Consider the following 15,860-nt stretch of genomic DNA (forward strand, 5'->3'; position numbering starts at 1 on the left):
ACCCATCAGCTGGACATCCTACGGTATTTGGATGAACCCAATAAGATCTAGAGGGTCCAAAAAATATTGAAATTGTCAATAAACTTTATCCTGTGGTTGAGCCACGCTGGTGTCAGCCATGTATTCTGCCCAAAGAGTCTTGTCAATAAAAGGAATACTGGAGTTGAAAGATGCTTATTTTCAGGATCTCAAAGCCACTTTTCCTTCATAGAATGTAAAAAGACCCAGTGTGGACAATAATCAGAATGTTGCTTGGATGTGTAGAGAATGACTAGCAACTTTTCTGTTAGGTTTTCAGTCTTTGCTATTCTGATAATCTGGTTATATTGTATGTAGAACCAAATGTGCCATAATATGAAATAAATAAATAAATGAATAAATACATATAGAAATAAATATATAATTATACAGTGCATTTGCATTGTGTACACACTGCATTATCCAGAGAATTCATTTGGATGGTGTGAAGTTGTGAGATGTGGCGGGACCTCACCCATTTGTTAGTGGGTGTGATTTGACACTTGAGAAAACAAACTATCATATGACGGCTCTCAATCATGAAGCACAGAAAGAGTTTCAGTGTTTCCTTGTTTGTTATGGATACTGTTATCGAAATTTTGAACTAAGGTACATTTGAGAAATGTCTGTCTTTCTATCACCTGGTATGTAACTCTGATCTTTGGTTGTGACACACGTCTGTATGAATATCAGAGCATCACTAGGAACCTATCTATTGTTTGTCCAGATTATGTAAGACTTCTATAGAGTTCAAGAGGTTGCCCATGTGGGGGAGGAAGGCCTGTCCTTTGTGTGAAGACTAGGTAGTAATAGAACAAATGGGAATGTGTTCTATTGAGTTAGGACAGCTGTACAGTAACTTGCCACACACCTTTAAAATGTAATAAACACGGACTGTTCATGTATCTACTTCAGAGATTCCTCAGATGATTGTTCTGTAAGCGTTTGATGCATCTCTCTATTTGCAAATAACAAGCAAACCATAATTAAAAAATTACATAAAAATGACGTTATTAAAAATATATAAATATATACACTCACCTAAAGGATTATTAGGAACACCATACTAATACTGTGTTTGACCCCCTTTTGCCTTCAGAACTGCCTTAATTCTACGTGGCATTGATTCAACAAGGTGCTGAAAGAATTCTTTAGAAATGTTGGCGCATATTGATAGGATAGCATCTTGCAGTTAATGGAGATTTGTGGGATGCACATCCAGGGCACGAAGCTCCCGTTCCACCACATCCCAAAGATGCTCTATTGGGTAGAGATCTGGTGACAGTGGGGGCCATTTCAGTACAGTGAACTCATTGTCATGTTCAAGAAACCAATTTGAAATGATTCAAGCTTTGTGACATTGTGCATTATCCTGCTGGAAGTAGTCATCAGAGGATGGGTACATGGTGGTCATAAAGGGATGGACATGGTCAGAAACAATGCTCAGATAGGCGGTGGCATTTAAACGATGCCCATTTGGCACTAAGGGGCCTAAAGTGTGCCAAGAAAACATCCCCCACACCATTACACCACCACCACCAGCCTGCACAGTGGTAACAAGGCATGATGGATCCATGTTCTCATTCTGTTTATGCCAAATTCTGACTCTACCATCTGAATGTCTCAACTGAAATCGAGACTCATCAGACAAGGCAACATTCTTCCAGTCTTCAACGGTCCAATTTTGGTGAGCTCGTGCAAATTGTAGCCTCTTTTTCCTATTTGTAGTGGAGATGAGTGGTACCCGGTGTGGTCTTCTGCTGTTGTAGCCCATCCGCCTCAAGGTTGTGCGTGTTGTGGCTTTACAAATGCATTGCTGCATACCTCGGTTGTAACGAGTGGTTATTTCAGTCAAAGTTGCTCTTCTATCAGCTTGAATCAGTCGGCCCATTCTCCTCTGACCTCTAGCATCAACAAGGCATTTTCGCCCACAGGACTGCCGCATACTGGATGTTTTTCCCTTTTCACACCATTCTTTGTAAACCCTCGAAATGGTTGTGCGTGAAAATCCCAGTAACTGAGCAGATTGTGAAATACTCAGACCGGCCCGTCAGGCACCAACAACCATGCCACGCTCAAAATTGCTTCAGTCACCTTTCTTTCACATTCTGACATTCAGTTTGGAGTTCAGGAGATTGTTTTGACCAGGACTACACCCCTAAATGCATTGAAGCAACTGCCATGTGATTGGTTGATTAGATAATTGCATTAATGAGAAATGTAACAGGTGTTCCTAATAATCCTTTAGGTGAGTGTATATATAAACATAGCATTTGGATTGTGTACATGCATGCAATAGACATTTCATTTGGATGGTGTGAAAGTTTTGCACAGTCCAAATGCAATAGATATTTAATTTGAATACTGTAAATTACCATCTTCTTCCGCTTATCCGGGGCCGGGTCGCGGGGGCAGCAGTCTAAGCAGGGATGCCCAGACTTCCCTCTCCCCAGACACTTCCTCCAGCTCTTCCGGGGGGACACCGAGGCGTTCCCAGGCCAGCCGGGAGACATAGTCCCTCCAGCGTGTCCTAGGTCTTCCCCGGGGTCTCCTCCCGGTGGGACGGGACCGGAACACCTTCCCAGGAAGGCGTTCCGGAGGCATCCGAAACATAATACTGTAAATTATGTGTTGTCCAAACGCAATAGTAATTTCATTTGCATGGTGCGAACTTGTCTCTTTCATCCAAATGCAATAGACATACAGTTCAAACATAGGCTTTAGCCTTTTCTTTGAGCCTTTTGAAAACATCCAGAAAAATACAGAATTTGCCGTAGTAGAACTTTTTGTTGTTGATGATAGAATGCATAGATGCAAGGTGTTAAACAGAGGGAGTTGGGCCAGGTCGTGCAGACTGGTCAATACCCACACAACTCAAGTCCCGTTCCCCATTTCGCTGTTATAATCAGATTTAACATTCATAATAACACATCACTCCCGACATCCCCCCAACATTTTAATTGGACTACATGTAGCAGGCAGACTATGGTTTTGCTGCGATTTATTCGGCATTTATGCAGGCAAAACATCCACGCAGAGTTGCCAAAGAAGTGCAGTGTGCTAATGAAAGATCATTATCATCTATTGCCAGGTTGCTACTGTTAGTCAGAGGTCAATGTTGGAATACAAGGCAAGCTGCCAAACTGGTGAGCATCAAGCATACTGCTGTATTAAATTTATATGCACCCCTTCTTGAATTATGTAGCCTCCTAGAAACCATACATTTGAATTATTCTTTTGAAAAAGAGTAAGATCTGCTTTGTGATTTTGGAAAACTGCCTTGCACGTTTAATGCAAAATTTATCATGGCATAATATCAAATTCATCATGGCATAATATCGAGTAGGAGGAAATTGACCAGTATTTCGTATTTTGTCAATTAATTTCATGGTCCCTGCCAATTCTTTCTAAAACCTTCTCAAGATCTTTATCCATTTACCTGGCAATCTCACCAATACAAGTCAGATATTCCTCTGGGTTAATACTGGTTGCGATGTGTCCAGTATCACTGTTCTAAGTGTGCACCAATGTGTTAACCCTTTGACAAGTACAATCACACCAGTGTGATCAGGCTAGTGTGGTCCCTGAACCATACGATCACACCGGTGATTAGAACTTATTGTTTAGAACGCACAATTAGAATGTATTTTTTAGAATGCACCATTAGAACGTATCGTTTAGAACGCACCATTAGAACGTATTGTTTAGAACACACCATTAGAACGTCTAGGTACGAGTGACGTAACAATGGCTGGTCAGACCGCGCTGTTATTTACTCACATTTAGCTCAAACAGTGTTTATAACTTTATTTCCTCACTGTAATTGTTTGTAGACCACACTGTGATATTAACCAGGTAGCAAGCATCAGATTGGGACAAGAAGGGTTACTTATGTACCAACAGGCAGGCAACCCTAATACACAAAAACGAATGGTATTAGCGACTACTATAGAGCATCTTACCATTTCCTGGAAGAGCTGACAACTTGTCAAAACCATTGTAAAAACCTTCTAGAAGTCACATTACCCGTTTGCCATCCTGGGAAAACTATGATTTGTCCCAATATATCACCAAAAATAACTATGATTTCAATAATATTAATAACACGTAATGAAAGCACTTGTGCTGAATACAGACACTTAATAACGCATTTTTATGTTTAAAATGAATGCGACCCACCGCCCTTTGCCTCACAATAGTTTGATCCAGTGCTCAGCAGAAACACATCATGCATCTATAACTACAGTTCGTGTGTGGGAATCTGAGGGAGTCTGTTGGTGGCTGACTTACAGTAACTAGTTCAAACAAAGGATGTTATCTTTTTTTTTTTTTTACTTCTACAGCTCAATACACATTTAGAACCAACACCAATCTTCATTTTCGCTGCACTGAATTATAGGTCTCACTTCAGCTAGCGGTTCGATTACGTTTGATAGCTAGCTACAGTTACACATCAACCAGCTTTTGCAGCTCTTTGAATTCAAGTCAATTAGAGAAGCTTGCAATACAATCTACAGTGGGGAGAACAAGTATTTGATACACTGCCAATTTAGCAGGTTTTCCCACTTACAAAACATGTAGAAGTCTGTCATTTTTATCATAGGTACTCTTCAACTGTGAGTGACGGTATCTAAAACAAAAATCCAGAAAATCACATTGTATGATTTTTAAGTAATTAATTTAAATTTTATTGCATGAGATTTACAGTCAGAGAAGACAATACACATCTTTGAATAGCATTAGGGAGGCTGTGTTTGCTGCTTCAGCCAAAGTTGATCGTGAACAGATCAAGAAACTGACAGACATATTGAAAAGAAGGTTGTATTGGTCATACAATATTTTTGAAAAGACCCAAATTGTAATTAATTGTCATTTTGTGTTACTTGTTACATGACTTCACCAATTATTTTGTAAAGAAAATGTCAAATCACAAATATAATATACATCCCATTCATTCATTAAATGACTTGCATAAATACAGAGTGATGGAAGCTAAACCGTCTAAATAGAAGCAATTTATTTGCATGTTAACTGTGCATACACGCCAGCTAATGTTGCTAAAGTTGGTCAATGGTCTTTACTCTTGTGAAATAGCCTACTAAGGATGCCAGTTTTGTGGATGCTGCTATTACTAATTTATCATTATTATTATAACTACATCATTTATTTTGCCTGAGTGAGATAAACACTGATATGAAATGAGCACTACAGAGACTAGCAATCCAGAGGATTTCATCAGTCCAGTCTGTATGTTTAATGGCTTGCAACTATGAATGTCTGCATTTAGCTTCAAAGGGTGGCTTCGACAAGGGCATTCTATAAAAACGAAGGCCATCTTTTTTTGCATTCCTATTCTGGCAATACAACATAGCAAAAGAAAAACAATACATGTTTTTCCTAAAGTCAGAGAACTTGTTGCTTGCTGTTTTCTGCCACCACCAAACTTAATTGTGATGTCCACTCCAAATGGGTCTATGGACTCCACAATATAAAAAAACCTACAGATGACAAGAGACATTCTAAAATGTCCTCAGCAAATTAATTTGAAAGGGGATAGCTAACAACTAGGTGTTTGACTTGCTAGGCTGAACATATACTTTGATGCTAAATGTAGTTTTTAGTATGCCTGTTTTTTTTTTTTTAAGCATAAAATATAAAGCACTTTTAATTGCCCCGTGTATGGAATATACTATCCAAATAAATAGCCATGCCTTTTACAGTTATTTGGTAATGTTAGGTAGCTACTTACTATTTTGAGAGCTGGCCATTGGGCCACTCTAGCCTAGAGCGTCTTTTCCACATAATGTTTGGAATGTAAGAAAAGTCTCCGGCACCCCAGGAGTTATAAGGGGGGCGAAATCCAGATGATCAACCACACATCTTGGAACAAGTACAGCTTCAGGGCATGGGACATTCAGAGATGCAGGAATAGCATCAATGTCAATATTCAACCTCTAATTGTCTCTGTAGTCCCCTCCTTCAAACAGACTACCATCGTCCCTGTACCAAAGAAACCTTCCATCACCAGCCTAAAAAACAACTGCCCTGTAGCACTGACCTCCACCATCATGAAGCGCTTCGAGTGGCTGGTTAGAAATCACCTCTGCTCCACCCTTCCTGACACCTTGGACCCCTTTCAATTTGCTTACCCCCCTAATAGATCTACTGATGATGCCATCACCCAGACGACACAAACCTCCCTCTCCCACCTGGAAAATACTGAACCTGAGCACTGGAGCCCCCCAGGGCTGCATACTCAGTACCCTCCTGTACTCCCTGATCACGCATTACTTTTTGGCCACACACAGCTCCAACATCATCCTCAAATTCACAGACAACACTGCACAATGATGAGGCCGGTTACAGAGAGGAGGTAAAGAACTTGGCTACATGGTGCCAGGACAACAACCTCTCTCTCAACGTCTTCAAGTCTAAAGAGATGATTGTGGACTTCAGGAAGTGGCAGGGGGTCATGCCCCCATACTTATTGATGGAGCTGTGTAAGTGGAACGAGTCTCTGAATTCAAGTTTCTCGGTGTGTTTCTCGGGTGAACTCACTTTTGGGAGTTACTGTATATATAAATATATATATACAGTACAGGCCAAAAGTTTGGACACACCTGTTCATTTAATGCATTTTCTTTATTTTCACGACTATTTACATTGTAAATTCTCACTGAAGGCATCAAGACTATGAATGAACACATATGGAATTATGTACCTAACAAAAAAGTGTGAAATAACTGAAAACATGTCTTATATTTTAGACTTTTATACTTTTGGCCTGTACTGTATATACAGGTGCTGGTCATATAGTTAGAATATCATCAAAAACTGTATTTATTTCAGTAATTCCATTCAAAAAGTGAAACTGGTATAATGTATAAATTCATTCCATACAGACTGATATATTTTAAGTGTTTTTTCTTTTAATTTTGATGATTATAACTGACAACTAATGAAAATCCCAAATTCAGTATCTCAGAAAATTAGAATATTGTGAAAAGGTTCAATATTGAAGACACCTGGTGCCACACTCTAATCAGCTAATTAACCCAAAACACCTGCAAAGGCCTTTAAATGGTATCTCAGTCTAGTTCTGTAGGCTACACAATCATGGGGAAGACTGCTGACTTGACAGCTGTCCAAAAGATGACCATTGACACCTTGCACAAGGAGGGCAAGACACAAAAGGTAATTGCTAAAGAGGCTGGCTGTTCACAGAGCTCTGTGTCCAAGCACATTAATAGAGAGGCAAAGGGAAGGAAAAGATGTGGTAGAAAAAAGTGTACAAGCAATAGGGATAACCGCACCCTGGAGAGGATTGTGAAACAAAACCCATAAAAAAATGTGGGGGAGATACACAAAGAGTGGACTGCAGCTGAAGTCAGTGCTTCAAGAACCACCACACACAGACGTATGGGTTTCAGCTGTTGCATTCTTTGTGTCAAGCCACTCTTGAACAAGACACAGCGTCAGAAGCGTCTCGCCTGGGCTAAAGACAAAAAGGACTGGACTCCTGCTCCAAAGACAGGACTGGAGTGGTCCAAAGTTATGTTCTCTGATGAAAGTAAATTTCCTTTGGAAATCAAGGTCCCAGAGTCTGGAGGAAGAGAGGAGAGGCACATAATCCATGTTGCTTGAAGTCCAGTGTAAAGTTTCCACAGTCAGTGATGGTTTGGGGTGCCATGTCATCTGCTGGTGTTGGTCCACTGTGTTTTCTGAGGTCCAAGGTCAATGCAGTCGTCTACCAGGAACTTTTAGAGCACTTCATGCTTCCTGCTGCTGACCAACTTTATGGAGATGCAGATTTCATTTTCCAACAGGACTTGGCACCTGCACACTGTGCCAAAGCTACCAGTACCTGGTTTAAGGACCATGTTTTCCCTGTTCTTAATTGGCCAGCAAACTCGACTGACCATAACCCTATAAAAAACTATGGGGTATTGTGAAGAGGAAGATGCGATACGCCAGACCCAACAATGCAGAAGAGCTGAAGGCCACTTTCAGAGCAACCTGGGCTCTCATAACACCTGAGCAGTGCCACAGACTGACTGACTCCATGCCATGCCGCATTGCTGCAGTAATTCAGGCAAAAGGAGCCCCAACTAAGTATTGAGTGCTGTACATGCTCATACTTTTCATGTTCATACTTTTCAGTTGGCCAACATTTATAAAAATGTTTTGTATTGGTCTTAAGTAGTATTCACATTTTCTGAGATACTGAATTTGGGATTTTCATTAGTTGTCAGGTATAATCATCGCAATTAAAAGAAATAAGCATTTGAAATATATCAGTCTGTGTGCAATGAATGAATATAATACACGTTTCACTTTTTGAATGGAATTACTGAAATAAATCAACTTTTTTATGATATTCTAATTAAATTACCAGCACCTGTATATATGTAAGTGATCTTAATATCTTTGTGTCACAGACATACATTATTTTAATGTTATCTTGGTACTGTCAGAGTTTGTCTGAGTCAATTTTTTTTTCTGGTTGTCTTGTCATTGCAAATATATCTTTTGTGCGTTGTTTTTAAAATTAATAGCTTTAGACAAAGAGCTCACAGACTGGGACTTGACCTTTTCCGTAACGTAACCTCCTTCTGTCATGACAAGCCCAGCTTAAAACCAGATATATCTTCCTCCTTTCTACCTTTACATGCACTTGTATACCTGCATGACAGATTGAAGTCAACATTCATCACAGGTGAGTGAGATCTTAAAGAAACACTTCACTGTAGAAAATATAGGTACAATGATTCTATATTACTTACTTTGATTTGTACTTACCTTGTCTGAGATGAAAGGATTGTTACAGTAGAATAATACTGTACTAGTTGTTTAGAGATACAGGCGTTGTTAAAATAGACTTGTGGTTTCTAACATTTTATTAACAAGTTGATGGGATGTACACTTCTGTCCTTATTTATTTCTCCCTATTGCTTAATTGGTGTTAATGAACTCTGATGCAGAAATCAAATGATTGTTGTCTTGTTTTATGTCCAGCTAGTAATGTAGGTTTTTAATTTGAGAAATAAAATCATAGTTTGCATAGTTTACCCATGCTTATAAAGAGTAATCATGACTCCAATATTAAGCCCACCAAAACCGAAGTTACGTAATATCTCATATAATACGGCTTTAAAATAGTTGCGAAAAAGTTGAAGTTGAATAGTTTCTCAGTTGAAGTTGTATGAATTTATTTGCACCATTTTCTCATGTCAGCTAATATTTCATAAAATAAGCCAATAAGATTTAAACGTGTTAAAAAATTTACATTTTCTTTTACAACCCCATTTCCAAAGTTTGGACATTGCGTAAAATGCAAAGAAAAACTAAATACAATGATGTGCCAATCACTTAAACTCTATATTCAATAGAAAATAATAAAAAAACAACATATCAAACATTGAAACTGAAACATTTTATTGTTTCTTGAAAAATATATGCAGACTTTTCAAAAACATGCTCCATAAAGTTGGGACTGAGGCAACAAAAGACTGGATCATTTATGCACAAAAAATGAAGCTGTCTATATATGACAAAACTAATTAGGTATTCCGGACTAAAGATAGAGGCCATCTGGCTTCTTATCAGCGCAGAGTACAAAAGCCAGCATCCGTGAGGGTATGGGGTGTGCATTAGTGCATGTCACCATTAATGTTGAACAATATTAACAGGTTTTGGGGCAACCATCCAGATTACGTTTTTTCCAGAGAAGGCCTTGTTTGTTTCCGTCTTAAATAGGGGGTGCCTTTATTTCCTTTGGAATTCCCTACATATCTGGAAGGGGTGGAGATTAGAACAGGGATGTGTCCAGTCTTCCTTTGGATGGCTATATCCACAGGTGACACTCTACACAACACAGCACTGCCACTGGCTACCGTACGGTTATATCAAGTTAACATATAGGCCTAGTAATTCCACTAAAACAATGCAAAATAATAATTAAAAATGTCATAGAATGGCATTTAGGCTACACTTACCCTATTTTACAAATGCATCGATTCCATCCTGATACATTTTTTTATCATCTGAATGTTCAGACCCATTTTCACCATCCTCGTTCTCCATCATTTATTCCATTTCTTTTGCCATTTGGCCATTTCTATTTTCTCAAAACAATTGCTGGAAGCAACTGAATGCGTCTTCAATGCAATCCAAGTGCATAATGACTTTTTTGGGAGCATAAGTACACACGCCTCTCCCCCTAGCAAGCTCGCTCGATCTTTTCTCACTCTTTTGGAGAGGGGGGTGACATGGATAGACTTCGCATTGGATTGGTTTATGTATTATAGACTTCAAAAAACAGAATAAGATCAAATATAATTTGTTAGGGCTGCTGCTGAAATCCTGAAGGACACACCATTTCTGATCATGATTATGGGGCTTCTGGTTTACAAAAGTACACAAACGAGATGTTATATGCAGCGGAATGTTCGTTGTTCCTGTGGAAGAAGAATGAAGAATCTAACTTCTGCCGTTAATAGCACTCAGAGGGTTTTAGGGCAGTGATCATATGAAGCCATTTAGTATCACATAGTTGTTTGGCCTCTTTTTTAAATCATAATGATAACAGAAACAACCCAATTGGCTCTAATCAAAAATGTGCATACCCTTGAATGTTTGGCCTTGTTACAGACACACAAGGTGACATACACAGGTGAAAATGGCAATTAAAGGTCAATTTCCCACACATGTGGCTTTTAAATTGCATATAGTGTCTAAATGTATAAATAGTCAATGAGTTTGTTAGCTCTCATGTGGATGCACTGAGCAGGCTAGATACTGAGCCATGGAGAGCAGAAAATAACTTTCAAATGACATGCGTAACAAGGTAATGGAACTTTATGAAGATGGAAAAGGATATAAAAAGAAATCCAAAGCCTTGCAAATACCATTCAGTACTGTTCAATCACTTAATAAGAAGAGTTTCAAGGAGCACAATGCAATGATACTTAAACAAAAATTAGCTGCATGGTTGAGTTGCCAGAAAGATGAATTTGCGGCGACAATGCCACAAAAAAGCATGGTTACAATATGCCCAACAACACTTTGACGGGCCTAACAGCTTCTGGCACACTGTAATTTGGAGTGATGAGACCAAAATAGAGCTTTATGGTCACAACTATAAGCGCTATGTTTGGAGAGGGGTCAACAAGGCCTAGAGTGAACAGAATACCATCCCCACTATGAAGCATGGTGGTGGCTCACTGATGTTTTGGGGATGTGTGAGCTTTAAAGGCACGGCGAATCTTGTGAAAATTGATGGCAAGATGAATGCAGCATGTTATTAGAAAATACTGGCAGAAAATGTGCATTCTTCTGGAGTGGCCATCATAGTCTCCTCACCTTAATATCATCGAGCCGCTCTGGGGAGATCTCTAACGTTTCGTTCATGCAAACAACCAAAGACTTTGCATGACCTGGAGGCATTTTTTCAAGACGAATGGGCAGCTATTCCACTTGGAAGAATTCTGGGCCTCATAGACAACTATTACAAAAGACTGCACGCTGTCACTGCTGCTCAAGGGGGCCCTACACATTAAGAACTAAGGGTATGCAGACTTTTGAACAGGGGTCAGTACATTTTGTTAATAATTGCCTATTCTTAGCAGGTACTTACATTCTTGTTACTATGTAGTTAGGTGGGAACTACCCTGTAAGTAACAGGTTGTAATTTGAAGGGTTTTCTAGGAAGACCTTGATATCCACTACTCTCTGCAATGTATCTGTCAATTCAGCTACTAATGTCTTGATTGCATCACTTATGCGCTGAGAGAACCACATGCAGCAAATATTCAGAGATTCTTACAAGGAAAGATGAATTATGTTTCTTGTCCAATGGTGCCCCCAAATGGCCAAATAGAGACATAGTTCATGCATTAGCTTGATTTATGACCCTGATTAAGAACCAAATTTGAGTTATGGAATATGTTGTTTGTAATGCATTTGGTACATCATAATACTGTTAAGGACATTAACGTCAATCAATTTGATCATATAATGAAATGTGATAAAATTGTCTTTAGCATCAATTAACTTCTAATAGTCTTCTTAATGTTCACATGGCCTAAAAATAAATGTGTAAAACCTTTTGTTCCATACCTGATAGTGTGCCTTATACTGACTTGTTCTTCAGATAGTGTGGTTTGACTCAACATTAACTTTTCACATGGAGTAAAAAAATACAACCATGCGGGTCATGGCACCATACTGTTAGACATTGTCCACTTTTGATCCGTGAACCAACTCATAAACCCGGAAAAGTGAGAAAAAAACTCTGGCCATTAATTAAAGTTAAATCCCCCTATTCAGTGGTTCCCAGCCTTTTTAATTTTCTGTACCACCAAAAAATGAAGTACCCCATCATGTTAATTTCACTATGGTGTCATGAGTGTTTTCAAGTACCCACTGTGGAGAGGCAACTTAATGGAAGCAACTTTTGCTTTAATTACAGCCATGAGTCCCTTTGAATACAACTCAACTTACTTTGCCCGCATAGACTGTCCAAAGTGTGTCCATTCTTCTTGTTTAAGCTCAGTCAAATTGCATGGCTGTAAAGTGGTGGTTGAGTAGAGGAACCAGGATTGCATTCAATTAGTAGTTTTTAGTCAAACAAACAACAAATGCAAAACATAAACTGATATAAAGTAAAGTGCTGACGTACAGTGGATATTAAAATGTCTACACACCCCTGTTAAAATGCCAGGTTCCTGTGATGTAAAAGAATGTGACAATTGTGACAATTTCAATTGAATTGTTCACAATATAGGTCACATTAAAAGTGGAAAGAGTTCTGACATGATTTATCTTTGTCTCATTCTTTTACATCACAAAAACCTGGCATTTTAACAGGGGTGTGTAGACTTTTTATATCCACTGTATAACAGCAAAACAAAACCACTCACCAGCTACGTGCGACATACAAGCAACAACATCTGACAACTGAGGGGAGCAGAGGAGAAACATTTGAACACTTACTGATGGGATCATTGGGACCTGGTGTGCATGATTGAAGACATGGCAATTAACCACCCCGGGATGTGTTTGTGAATGAATGGAATTAACCGAGTTTGGGAAATGCAGGAGATGACAACACTGTGTATCACCTTACCGTCACAATGGCTGTATATGGACTGCACTCATCCCTCAAATTATTGATGGTACTAGGGCACATTAACCTTCTTGTCCTTCCGCCACATTACAATTGCTTTGGCGGTATGTCACTGTAATGTTGGGACACTGTCATGTTGAAAAGTGAATCATCCATGTTATTTTGCACTGTCCGTTTTCTGTCCTGACATGTGCTTTAGTCCCTACTGAGGAGAAACATCCCACACCAGGATGCTGCCACAGCCATATTTTGCTGCAAGTTTGGAGTTCTTTGGATTGGAAAGATATATTCGGTTTTCGCCAGACATATTGCTTTGTTTTCAGGCCACATTGGTAAAGCTCACAATTGATTTGATGCTGTTTCTTTTGATGAGTGTTTCAAATTTCCATAACATTTCAAAAAAAAAAAAAAAAAAGGATTTAACCACCATACATTTCTATAAAAACGGTGGTGGGATAGCTGGAAGGGTATATTTAACAGCAAAACATACCATTGTTTTCCAGTGCATTTATATTTTGAACTTGAGGGGATTTGGTTCTCCAACCACTAGAAATGGATGACAATAGGGGGTGGCCAATAATAGGGGGACATTAGCTAAGGTCTGGGTGGTGCCATACAGTGTTGTCAACTTAGAGCCTTTGTCGCTAGACTTAGCGACTTTTCAGACCCCCTTAGCGACTTTTTTTCAAAAAAGTGACTAGCCACAAATCTAGCGACTTTTTGTGGTGTTATTGGAGACTTGTTCTTACTCTTCTCAACGAGCAGCGGGTGCCGCCGTGGGCGCCTCTCCTATCTGAAAGCACTCACAGGCGGCCCAGTCCCCGCACAGCAATTCCTCCAAGCTGCATTCAGAGCAGGAGATGTGAACTCCTCCGCCTCCAGACTGAAAATTAATCGTACATGCGCTCCGCCAGAATGTCTCTTTTAGGTAACTTTTGCCGGTCCCAAGCCCGGATAAAGGAGGTTGGTTTAAAAAAAAATAAAAATGAATCGACAGAAGAAAGTTAATTTGTAGTTCTAAACATATTTAGGGTGTTTTTATTCACTTTCTGTCTCTCCTACGACGTTATAACTCTCCTACAGGCAGCGTCCATCACGTGCAGTTCTCTTAATCCATGACCATGATGGTGGCTCAAATGTTTTGTTTTTTTCTAGCCTTTTGATTTTGACTTAAATAGTGCCCCATTAGTCACATCATTAGTCAAACAAAACCTGGAGATTAGTAGCGCAAGCAGGTAAAGTTGTTAGTGGGAAGTGGTGCATCCATGGACTTTGGCCAGGTCAAAACTAGACAAGAGCGGAGGTTGACGTCATGTGTGTAACTATAACGATCGGTCATATTTACTGTCCAAAGACGGCGGAACGTCTCCTTTTAATGTTATGTTACATCCCACGTTTTTATTTTACCCAGAATATAAAATGTAGAAGATAGCAAATTCCTAAAGTTATTTAGACTATATACCAGAGATGGGGACAAGTCACACATGGTCAAGTCCAAGCAAGTCTCAAGTCTTAACCATCAAGTCTCGAGTCAAGTCTCAAGTCACAGTTCAGATAAATCAAGCAAGTCAAGTCAAGTCAAGGGTTCACCCTAAGCAAGTCAAGTCGAGTCCTTATAAGTTTCAAGTCAAGTCAAGTCAAGTCACAGTACTAAAGAGATGAACACACACACACACTGTCCTCGGTTTCTGACGTGCGCTCGGTGAGAAGCTCGATTTCAAAATCAAATACCGTTCCGTTTCTGGTTAGAATCCTGCTGCGTCCATAGCAACGCGCTGTTTTTCATGGCAACGGTCTGTTATCAAGAAATAACACGCATTCTGCACTGGAATTCAGCCAATCCATGTAATAAGGGCTAATAATAACAACCTTATAAACTAATTATTGTGACTGAAAAACTGCCTAATATGTAATTACGCTGTAATTATTCTTGTCTGTATGAGTAAAAAAATTAAACTCTTCGAAATGTTTGGTGCTAGTAATCACATCGGCGCCTCCATGTTAGTCTTTCATGCAGTAAAGTTAACTGTTATGGTGTAAGCACAATGCTTTTTAGTTTCCACGCGCAGTCCACAATTACTTGAAAATGCCCACATTTAATACAGACATTATAACCTACGTGTAATAATATACATGCCCGCTCATTTTAAGATGCCCATCAACATTAAAATTCAGGCTATGCCACTGGCTATGCCACTGTAGTCAAATTCCCTTACATCTATTTACCAGACGTATTCAGTAATGATAATGGTCACATTTCTAACAAGAAAAAAACAAACATAATATGCAACCAAGGCCAAATTATGACAAACTAAAGATGAATTCATTACATTGGTAACTTAATCGTTATAGATCTTAGTGAAACTGAATATAAAGAGATTACTTTCTTACCTTTCCTTGTGGTTCTTAAAATAACGAATGAAATTTGACGTTGTTGCATATTTAGCATCTGGCAAATCTTTTTTTATTCACACGGTCCAGTTCAAAGTCCTTGTATCCAAACGATACTATTTGTGGAGCTCGACTAACGTTACTGTCCGCCATGTTTGGCGCGGTTTGAATTGTGCAGCATTAAAGGCACATACGCTGATTAGTGGTGCTGATGTCACAACATATAAAATAATTGTATTGCTGTTTGTTTGTTATAAGTTCAAGTCATTGTCGAGTCTTCCACTTCAAGTCAAGTCTCAAGTAACATGTTCTCAAGTCAAAGTCA

The 15,860-nt window shown here is 39.2% G+C and overlaps 1 protein-coding gene across 1 annotated transcript in view; it reads left to right on the forward strand.

Annotated features, from left to right (window-relative positions):
- Positions 1 to 8,655: 8,655 nt before the first annotated feature.
- LOC105025409 overlaps positions 8,656 to 15,860 on the forward strand; it is a 228,899-nt gene continuing 221,694 nt past the window's right edge. Inside the window, exon 1 of the mRNA XM_034287261.1 lies at positions 8,656 to 8,734. The gene's annotated coding sequence lies outside the window, so the exon portion shown is untranslated. The remainder of the gene's footprint in view (positions 8,735 to 15,860) is intronic.

This window comes from Esox lucius, chromosome 17 (assembly GCF_011004845.1).
Source record: "Esox lucius isolate fEsoLuc1 chromosome 17, fEsoLuc1.pri, whole genome shotgun sequence".
In the NCBI taxonomy this organism is placed as follows: Eukaryota; Metazoa; Chordata; class Actinopteri; order Esociformes; family Esocidae; genus Esox; species Esox lucius.